The following is an 11,640-nucleotide window of genomic DNA, read 5'->3' on the forward strand; positions in this document are numbered from 1 at the left end:
TCTTTAGTACCCAATCCTGCCCTTTTTTGAGCCAGATCTCCATTATCGCCGCGACATCATATTCCCATGTGGCTATTTGCGCCTGCAGCTCTCCGGTCTTTTTACCATGCTTCGTGCGTTTACACACACGCACTGTAAACTAATCTTAGACTTTCTTGTGCTCTCTGTTAGTCTGATCCCACCTAATTCCGTACTGTTTCTTATTCTAGTGCTATCTTTCTCTCCTGTTGTAATGTAGGAAACACAGTTGAGAGCCTTCTTAACCCCACGGTGATCTGTTGCAGTAACAAAAGGCCCCTCTTCCCCCTATCCTCAAGACGGTTGTCAATTTCAATAAAGTTTGGGGTTACAACTGTAAAGTTAGGAGGTACGGGGTCAAGAAAGTTCGAGCCAAAAAATTAAATATCAAGGACTGTATTGTTTTGATAAATGGATCTACATTGAAAGATAATATATTCTAAATGATTGACAGGTCATGTTGTCTGACGTTTTCAAGTATGAGAGGCAGTTATCCATAAGAACATAAGAACTAGAAGCAGTAGTAGTCCATACGGCCCCTCGAGTCTGCTCCGCCATTCAATAAGATCATGGCTGATCTTCTACCTCAACTCCACTTTCCCGCCCTCTCCCCATATCCTTTGATTCCCCATATCCAGAAGTGGAGACTAGAAAAGAGGCAAGAAAAACAAAGGAAGATACTCAGAAATAAAAATACATTTATACAGAAGATTCTGTCAAAAGACCTCAGTTCATTTTAGAGAGAGATCTAACAATTGTTATGACAAGCTAACACAGCATCATAAGTTCTCGAAGTACAAGAAATATAGAGTAACAGTTAAATAGAACAGGAAAAGAAAATAAGAACATAAGAACTAGGAGCAAGAATAGGCCATACGGCCCCTCGAGCCTGCTCCACCATTCAATAAGATCATGGCTGATCTTTGACCTCAACTCCATTTTCCCGCCCGATCCCCATATCCCTTGATTCCCTTAGAGTCCAAAAATCTATCGATCTCAATCTTTTATATGCTCGACGGCTGAGCATCCACAGCACTCTGGGGTAGAGAATTCCAAAGATTCACAACCCTCTGAGTGAAGAAATTCCTCCTTGTCTCAGTCCTAAATGACCGACCCCTTATCCTGAGACTATGACCCCTAGTTCAAGACTCTCCAGCCAGGGGAAACATCCCCTCAACATCTATCAGCAACGGAGATGAGGAGAAATTTTCTCTCTCAGAGGGTCTTGAGTCTGTGGACCTCCCTTCCCCAGAGAGCGGTGGAGGCAGGGTCGTTGAATATTTTTAAGGCTGAGTTAGATAGATTCCTGATTAATAAGGGAGTCAAAGGTTATAGTAGTTAGATGGGAAAGTAGGGTTGAGGTCACAATCAGATCAGCCATGATCTTATCAAATGGCAGAGCAGGCTCGAGGGGCCGAATGGCCTACTCCTGCTCTTAATTCGTATGTTCTTATGTTTGTAACCTGTGAAGCCCTCTTAGAGTCTTATATCTTTCAATGAGACCACCTCTCATTCTTCTAAACTTCATGAGTGTAAAGGCCCATTCAACTCAACTTTCCTTACAGGACAACCCTCTCATCCCAGGAATCAATCTCATGAACCTTCGTTGCAATGCCTCTAAGGCAAGTATATCCTTCGTTAGGTAAGAAGACCAAAACTGTACACAGTACTCCAGGTGTGGTCTCACCAAAGCCCTGTACAATTGCAGCGAGACTTCCTTACTCTTGTACTCCAACTCCTTGCAATAAAGGCCAACATACCATTTGCCTTCCTCACTGCTTGCTGTACCTGCATGTTAACTTTCTGTGCTTCGTGTACAAAGACACGCAAATCCCTCTGAACACCAACATTTAATAGTTTCTCACCATTTAAAAAATATTCCGTTTTTCAATTTTTCCCACCAAAGTGAATAACCTCACATTTCACATTATACTCCATAATGATGCTAATGAACCTGGAATGAAAGACAACTGCAGAGTACTCACTGAAGGCACAGACAGAACACTGCAGAGAGGAAGAGAGAGAGACACCAGGCCACCACAGAGCAGGATTCTACAGTGCAGCTATATCCTGAACACGGAGGTCATTAGCCTTTTTACTAATACTATCTACCTAACCAAAGAGTATACAATTGCTATTAGTAATGTTGATATACAAACTGTAAAATATTGAATTTTGTGTAATCCTCTAAAGTGACAGCTGAACTGATAGAAATTATATGAAATTGAATGCAGCTGAGGCTGTAATATTGTAAAAATGAACTGAAGTATGTCAGATCAGATTGAACTCAGTTAATGCTACTCTACTGTGTCTCTGAAATCCAGTTATTATATCATTTGTGATGATTACTCTGACAATCGTAATCTTTGCGTGTGTAGATTTAGGAAAATAAAGTAGTACTAAAGATATAACTTTTGTGTTGCCGTTCATTTCTTGATCTCTGGTATGCCAAAACTTAAATGGCTTTCAACAACAGCAACAATTTGCATATATAGCGCCTTTAATGTAGTAAAACATCCCAAGGCGCTTCACAGGAGGAAATCAGACAAAAATTTACTCTGAGCCAAAGAAGGAGATATTAGGACAGGTGACAAAAAGCTTGGTCAAAGAAGTAGGTTTTATGGAGGGTCTTGAAGGAGGAGGTAGAGGCAGAGAGGTTTAGAGAGGGAATTCCAGAGCTTATGGCCAAGGCGGATAAAGGCACGTCTGCCAATGGTGGGGCGAAGAGAATGGGGGATGCACAAGAGGCCAGAGTTGGAGGAACGCAGAGTTTTTGGAGGATTGTAGGGCTGGAGGAGGTTACAGAGTTAGGGAGAGGCGAGGCCGTGGAGAGATTGGAACATGCAGATGAGAATTTTAAAATCGAGGCGTTGGTGGACTGAGAGCCAGTGTAGATCAGCGAGCACTGGGGTGATGGTGAACGGGACTTGGTGTGAATTAGGATACGGGCAGCAAAGTTTTGGATGAACTAAAGTTCATGGAGGGTGGAAGATGGGAGGCCGGCCAGGAGAGCATTGAAATAGTCGATTTTGGAGGTAACAGCTGCATGGATGAGGATTTCAGCAGCAGATAAGCTGAAGTGGGGTTGGAGATGGAAAATATTATGTAGGTGCTATTTGTGATGGAGAGGATATTGGGTCGGGGTCAAATAGGACGTCCAGGTTCCACCAGTCTGGTTCAGCCTGAGACATTGGCGAGGGAGGGGAATGGAATCAATGGCGATGGAAAGGAGTTTGTGGGGAAGTGGGTGCAAGGGGGGGGAAGATGGCTTTGGTCGTTCCATTGTTTAATTTGAGGAAATTATGGTTTATCCAGGACTGGATGTTGGACACAGTTTACAATTACCCCCTTTGAATTTTAAGTCACCTAAACCACTCTGTAATCTCAGATACCAACCTGGTTCTGTTATGCTGTCATTGAGCAAAAGCCAGCTGATGTCAAGATGTGAAACTTGCAGTTAAGGTACTGTTACACTTGTGATGATTTAAATTCTGATAATGGTTGTTAAGAATCAATTTGCTTTTACAATAAGAACATAAGAAATAGGAGCAGGAGTAGGCCATACGGCCCCTCGAGCCTGCTCCGCCATTCAATCAGATCATGGCTGATCTTTGACCTCAACTCCACTTTCCCGCCCTATCCCCATATCCCTTGATTACCAATAAATGGCGATATTTAAACTTATGATGGCACTGACTATATTGTTACATAGAATTGCATTGAATATACAGCACAGAAACAGACCAATTGCACCCAACTGGTCTATGCCGGTGTTTATACTCTTCAGGAACCTCCTCCTACTCTAATTACCTCTTCCCACCCTGACCCAGTATCCCTCTATTCCCTTCTCCCTCATGTATGCTTCAAGCCTCCCCTTAAATGAATCAGTGCTAATCTGCTCCAACCACTCTATGTGGCAGCGGGTTCCACATTCTCACCACTCTCCGTGTGAAGGCATTCCTGCTAAATGCCTTATTTGATCTGTTAGTGACCATCTCATATTTATGCCCCCTGTTGTTACACATAATTAATTTTTCCTTGGCCAGGACCAAATTGGACAAGAAGGATCGCTTGCCTGTAACGGCAGTAATTTACAACCAGGAAGTACAGACGGAAATTTACCCCATTCTGGCTTTAAAATATTTATCGAAAACAGAATCTGACATCATAGAATGAATCTTAAGATTAATATTATATATTACAATGAATGGAAATAATTTAGCACATGACCTTAAATACTATCAAAATGACGAATGAACTTCCTTGTAAGTAGGAATATCAAATTTGCAGTTAGATCAAGTAGTGTCTCCACTTTGCGATGTTTCAGGCAAGTAAGAGATTGGGTGCACATCACCTGAGGTTATACTGTGGTCCTGCAGTGATTAGCTCAGCTTGCATAATTGCCGGATGTAATTTGGACTGGGTTATGTAATGAGATTCAAAAGGTAAACTAATTCAAGAATCTTATAAACCTTAGAACTGAATGGTGAAGTCCAACCTATTCCATCGCCGTGTTAGTAAAGTATGGGAAAAGATTTGTCCAACATCCTTTGATTAATTCAGTTACCTCTTGGGATTCACTGTTCAGCCTTATTACACTGTTAAGGTCAGTTCTTGCGCTGACTGAAGCAGTACACGGTCAGCCAGCCCCTGGGAGTTTGATACTGTCAAGAAAGACCATAGGGGCGAATTTTCGGAAGCCATATGCTACCAGTGGTGGTGCAAATTTGGCATGGGGGAGTTTGCTCTTATAGGATTGCCACCATTCAACACATGGAATCGTCCTGAGGTCGTGAACGGCACTATATAAATGCAAGTCTTTTTCTTTTTTACACAACCAGGTCCACTTATCTTCAGCAGTGCTGTCAGCGGAGAGGGACCCGACAGCCCTAACGCAAAATATAAAAGCACCTTTGGAAAGGTGCACCGATGTTTGATGCCACGTGGAGTGAATCGAATAAATGAATCTGACCATACCTGTTGCTCTCTATGTCCACCTTGGTGTGAAATAAAACAGCTTAACAAGCGCCTCGATTAGTGGTAACCCAGTAAGAGAGATTGAATAAATACATGTTCGAAACACACGTATTCAATTCAGTTTACAAGTACATATAGGGCAGTGTGAGTCCATAAAAGATGACCAGACAGCTTAAGGGAGAAATTGATGCTGAGCTGTGATCCATACTATTTGGAGCTTGCTCTCTCCTTTACACACACTTAAAAGGAATTAAAACGATCCACAATGACAAGGACCGCTTAGGCCTACGTCTTGTAGTGAGCAATGATTTGTTTAGTTTTTTCCTAGTGCTTGCCTAACACTTGACGAACATATAAGGAGTGAGTAATGAGGCTGGAACTGAACTCGAGTGAGTTCAGATGATATCATGAACTACAAAAGCGAAGCACTCGTGTTTTCTGGGTATAATCCAGACCCAGAGGTTAAAGGCACGAGTTCGCTCATTCACTACGATTCTATCATTTTTCTAATATACGTTATGGTCTTGGTTTTACGTAAAACAGAGTTATTGTTGAAAGTATTAATATTGGGTTGCTTGGCAGGCTGAGGGCTCGGCTGCGACTACAGCAGAAGGGAATGACAGGGAGCGAAGTGTAATCACTTTACACTTAGACCAAAATTATACAAAATGGTGAGATGTTGCCTATTGCATATATTAGAAAGAAAGAAAAAGCTTGCATTTATATAGTGCCTTTCATATCCTTAGGACAAGCCAAAGCGCTTCACAGACAGGTAAGTACTTTTGACGTGTAGTCTCTGTTGTAATGTAGGGAAATGTGGCAGCCAATTTGCGCACAGCAAGATCCCGCAAACAGCAATGTGATAAATAACCAAATAATCTGTTTTTAGTGATGCTGATTGAGGGATAAATATTGGTCAGGACACCGGGGAGAACGCCCCTGCTCTGCTCCAAACAGTGTCATTGGATTTTCTTTACATTCACCTGAACAGGCAGACTGGTCATTGGTCTAACCTCTCATCCCTAAATATGACACCCCCAACCATCCAGGACAAAGCAGCCCGCTTGATTGGCACCCCATCCACTACCCTAAACATTCACTCCCTTCACCACCGCGCGCACTGTGGCTGCAGTGTGTACCATCCACAGGATGCACTGCAGCAACTCGCCAAGGCTTCTTCGACAGCACCTCCAAAACCCGTGACCTCTACCACCTAGAAGGACAAGGGCAGCAGGCACGTGGGAACAACACCACCTGCACGTTCCCCTCCAAGTCACACACCATCCTGACTTGGAAATATATCGCCGCTCCTTCATCGTCGCTGGGTCAAAATCCTGGAATTCCCTTCCTAACAGCACTGTGGGAGAACCTTCACCACACGGACTGCAGCGGTTCAAGAAGGCGGCTCACCACCACCTTCTCAAGGGCAATTAGGGATGGGCAACAAACGCCAGCGACGCCCATATCCCATGAACGAAAAAAAAACAGTGCAGCACTCTCTCACTACTACACTGAAGTATCAGCCTAGACTATGTGCTCAAGTCTGTGGCGTGGGATTTGAACCCATGGCCTTACGCCTCAGAGGCAAGAGCGCTGCCAATAGGCCATGCACACTGCCTTCTGGGCCTCCCCAAAATGGTGGCTGGACCTGGACAAGGGCAAACTCCCAGGTTTCCAGCTAAATACAGCCAGAACGTGTGCATCACTGAAATAGCTTCCGGAAGATTCTCTCACCCCGCCCCACTCAGAGCAAGGCGATGAAGAAAATAGCCAAGGCCTAAAAGATTATGTGATGGCCAGCACACCGATGCATTACATAGCCCAGGAGAGACAGGCGCCAACCCACCCTCAACTCAATGGTCTAGGCTTCCCGCCTTCCCTCATCGATTGTTCAGCGAATCTAAGGATATGTTCCACTGCCTTCCCCCCATTTTCTAGGGGTCGGTCCTGTCGAGAGCATTACACCCATCCATATGTGGCCGGGCACATGTAGAGTCCAAACAATTGAGGGAAACATGGTCTCCACTCTTGAGACACTGAGGTGCCTGTTAGATTGTGGGGTGTTGGGCCCAAAAGAGAAATGTTGTCCGCGCAAAGACCCTAAGTGTGGCCACGTGCAGGCTGTTTTTCTCCTTTGGGCTGTGTTCTGCCACAGGCCCTTCTAGTTTAAATCAAAATTTTTTTAAGGTTTAATTTTTTTTTAAATTAGGAGGCTTACTGGCCACCTCTTTCTCTTGCTGTGGCAGGCCCGTATTCCCATATTTAAATGACCCGGGGCTAGAAATATGACCGGGATCAATGGGCCATCTCCAGGATGTCCCACCATGCTGGAAATGTCCCCCACTCTGAGAGACGGGCAGGGACTAACAGCCTAGTCAGGTATCTCTGTATTAGGTACAGCGATTCATGTATGCTGTACACTAACACTGACACATGAAGAGTTTTTCATTTCACAAAACTGTATTGTTCATACATCATAGGGATATAGGAAGAGGAGGAGGCCATTCAGCCCATCGAGTCTGTTCCGCCATTCAATTAGATCTAGGCTGATCAGTATCCTAACTCCATCCACCCACTTTGGCTCCATATCCCTTAATACCCTTGGCAAGCAAAAATCAATCGATCTCGGATTTACAAGTATTAATTGAGTTAGCTTCTATTACTTTTTGTGGGAGAGAGTTCCACACTTCTACCACCCATAGATTAGTGGAATTTCACAGCACAGAATAAGGCCATTCGGCCCATCGTGCCTGTGCTGGCTCTCTGAGCGAGCAATCTATTTAGTCCCATTCACCTGTCCCTTTAAAATTTTTCTTTTCCAAAATCCATTTAATATTTACAATATCTTTTTGAATTATTGATCTAACAAGCTGATTGTGTGATGATCAGATCAGTGCCACGATTGAATCGTAGCAGTCTCCAAAATATTAGTGCAATTCCCAGAATCCGGAGTTCAGCTTATTTGGTCACTGTAAACCAGTGATCTTGTGATGACACCTGGGAGATACCCTCCTGATCTTGCTCATTATTTAACGGATCTGCCCACTCACTGCGTCCTTGAGCTACTTGACTGTAACCTTGATTTCTTTCTGCCTAGAAATGTGTGCGGGTTATTAATGGGGCATGCTAAATTCACTCGATGGCTCTCTCAGAGAAGAGAAAATAGTTTTTGAAATATTGATTAAAAAAAACGACAAATTCTAGAAATCTGAAATTAAAAGCAGAAAACTGCAGCAGGTCAGTCAATACCTCTAAAGAGAAAACGCCGGTTACGAATCATAGGGCGCTAAATTGGGCCGTGTAGCGCCCGTTGTTTCGGCGCTACACGGCCTCTCCGACATCCAAGATGGCATCTTGGATGCGCATGCACGTTTCCAGCGTGACGTGCGCCGGACGCCATCTTGGTATAGGAGTTAGCGCAGGCGCAGATAACAAACGTTGGAATCACGTAAAGCAGGGGGAAAATGGCTTCAATCAGTGTGCAACGCTGATTTAAAGTGATAGACACCATTTTGGGACATAACGCTCAACTCAACGCACAGTCTTAACCCCGACCATCTGAACGTGTCTTAAAGTGCCCGAAGGACCTCTCACTATTTAAAAGGATCATGCAGGATTTACAGGTTAGTGGCTGGATTATTGCTTCTGGCTGCTGAGACATTTGTAACCATTTTTGGAGGTCTCCTAGACTTGAATACTAGGACGCGGGGACATAGACTAACATTTAGAGCCAGGTCGTGCAGGAGTGAAGTTAGGAAATGCTTCTACACGCAAAGGGTGGGAGACTTTTGGAACGTTCTTCTGCAGATGGCAGTTGATGCTCGCTCAATTGTGAATGTTAAATCTGAGATTGATAGATTTCTGTGAATCAAGGGTATTAAGGGATATGGAGTGAGGTCACAGGTCCACCATGATCTCATTGAATGGCGGAACAGGCTCAAGGAGCTAAATGTCACTGCCACTTGCTGCCTTCTGATATGCGCCACCTTCTCCTGCAAAAAAGCGGGACATGTGTCTGGGTGATGTGCCTGTCATGGTTGAATAGCTGCCAGTATGTGTGGCCTGCAACTTGTGGGTTGGCAGCTTGCAACAGTGGTAATGTGTAAGGGTGAGAGGAAGCATCTGGTTGGAAGAGTTGAGTATTGATGGAAAGAGTTTGTTGGTATATGGGTGATGGGGGGTGTAGTGCGTGGTGCAGTTGGTAGGAGACACCACTTGACAGTTGACCTCACTCTCCTTGACCATTCATGTCAAAGCATTGAACTTCTTCCTGCACTGCATCCATGTTCATGATGCTGTGCGCCTGGCATTGACTTCGTCCCCCGCTGCCTCCCACTGTCTTTTGGCCATATGTCTGGCAGGCCTCTTGCCCCCCCCACCCCCCCGCGGATATGGGATGTATTTCCTTCTGTCCATCTCTTGCACCAAGGTCTCTAGTGCATCAGCAGAGAACCTTGGTGCACGCACTCTCGCAGACCTGGTACCGACTCAGATCGGCAGATTGGTGAGGTCTGGCCTGCAGATTGGAGGATGTGGGATTGAGTAGTGTGCAACCTTTATTCAATGTTTTAACATAACTCATCAGTGTGTAAACATAGGGATGGGACCTGCATCTGTGTTTTACGTGTGCGCTGTCTGATCTCCGTTCAGACGGTAGACTGTTATTTTCAGCACATAACAGGTGCCAGCTACCTTTAAGAGATTTCGAAGAAACATCCTCCCTTTAAGAGATTGTGCACCCCCTGGTGGTGGAAAGTGCAAATTTCATTGATTCCATGTGCAAGGCGCGGAATGGAACACTGGTTGCAGGTAAGTCCTCGGGTGGGCTGAAACTTGGTTCCTGCCTGCGCAGGGGTCATTGGGCATGGGGTAATAACGCATCACACTACCTGCACCCAAAAACAGCCCCTATCCAATTTCTCCCCCATAGAATCTTACAGCACAGAAGGAGGCCATTTGGCCCATCGTGCCTGTTCCTGCTCTTTGAAAGAGCTATCCAATTAATGCCACTCCCCTTCTCTTCCCCCATAGCCCTGTAAATTTTTTCCCTTAAGTATTTATCCAATTGCCTTTTGAAAGTCACTATTGAGTCTGCTTCCACCGCCCTTTCAGGCAGAACATTCCAGATCATAACAACTAGCTGTGTTGAAAAAAACTGTCCTAATCTCCCCTTTGGTTCTTTTGCCAATTACCTTAAATCTGTGACCTCTGGTTACCGACCCTCCTGCCAGTGGAAATCGTTTCTCCCTGTCAACTCTCTTCACTCAGAGGGTGGTAAATCTTTGGAATTCTCTACCCCAGAGGGCTGTGGAGGCTCAGTCATTGACTACATTCAAAACAGAGATCGATAGATTTCTAGATAGTAAAGGCATCAAGGGATATGGGGATAGTGCAGGAAAATGGCGTTGAGGTAGAAGATCAGCCATGATCCTATTGAATGGCAGCGCAGGCTCGAGGGGCCGGATGGTCTACTCCTGCTCCTATTTCTTATAAAAAACCCTCATAATTTTTGAACACCTCCATCCAATCTCTCCTTAACCTTCTCTGCTCCAAGGGGAACAACCTCTGCTTCTCTGCTCTCTCCAGATAACTGAAGGCCCTCATCAAAAATTGAAAAATACTGGCATGTTGGTCTCCCTTCATTGAAAAATACTGGCATGTTGGTCTCCCTACATTGAAAAATACTGACATGTTGGTCTCCCTTCATTGAAAAATACTGACATGTTGGTCTCCCTTCATTGAAAAATACTGTCATGTTGGTCTCCCTACATTGAAAAATACTGACATGTTGGTCTCCCTTCATTGAAAAATACTGGCATGTTGGTCTCCCTACATTGAAAAATACTGACATGTTGGTCTCCCTTCATTGAAAAATATTGACATGTTGGTCTCCCTTCATTGAAAAATACTGGCATGTTGGTCTCCCTACATTGAAAAATACTGGCATGTTGGTCTCCCTTCATTGAAAAATATTGACATGTTGGTCTCCCTTCATTGAAAAATACTGGCATGTTGGTCTCCCTACATTGAAAAATACTGGCATGTTGGTCTCCCTACATTGAAAAATACTGGCATGTTGGTCTCCCTTCATTGAAAAATATTGACATGTTGGTCTCCCTTCATTGAAAAATACTGGCATGTTGGTCTCCCTTCATTGAAAAATATTGACATGTTGGTCTCCCTTCATTGAAAAATACTGTCATGTTGGTCTCCCTTCATTGAAAAATACTGGCATGTTGGTCTCCCTTCATGGTTTGTTTGAGGAGGGACTAGAGCTGAGTCATGACTGTCGCTGAGAGTTGGTCAGGAAGTGACTGCATGGTATATTCTGATAGGATTTTGAGTCACGGAGACAGCCCAGTAATGTTTGAGCAGAAAGTTTGTTAGGACAGCGCACCTTTAAATGCTGCTGCGTGGGCTTGAGCTGGAAGCTGGCACCGACTGCAGGTTCCTGGATTCTGCAACAGAAATGGCGATGAGACGGGGAGCAGCATCCTTCTGATAGACTGGCTGGCACCTCTCGATGCCCGAACCGCTGCGGCATCCGCAATTAGTGAGTTGGCGGAGGCACGGCAGCCGGCTTTCCCCCCCACCCCACCAGGGCGGCTGATAGAAGCGAGCGGCTGGGCTATGGACCTGGTGTTG

This window comes from Heptranchias perlo, chromosome 19, assembly GCF_035084215.1.
Source record: "Heptranchias perlo isolate sHepPer1 chromosome 19, sHepPer1.hap1, whole genome shotgun sequence".
Classification (NCBI taxonomy): Eukaryota; Metazoa; Chordata; class Chondrichthyes; order Hexanchiformes; family Hexanchidae; genus Heptranchias; species Heptranchias perlo.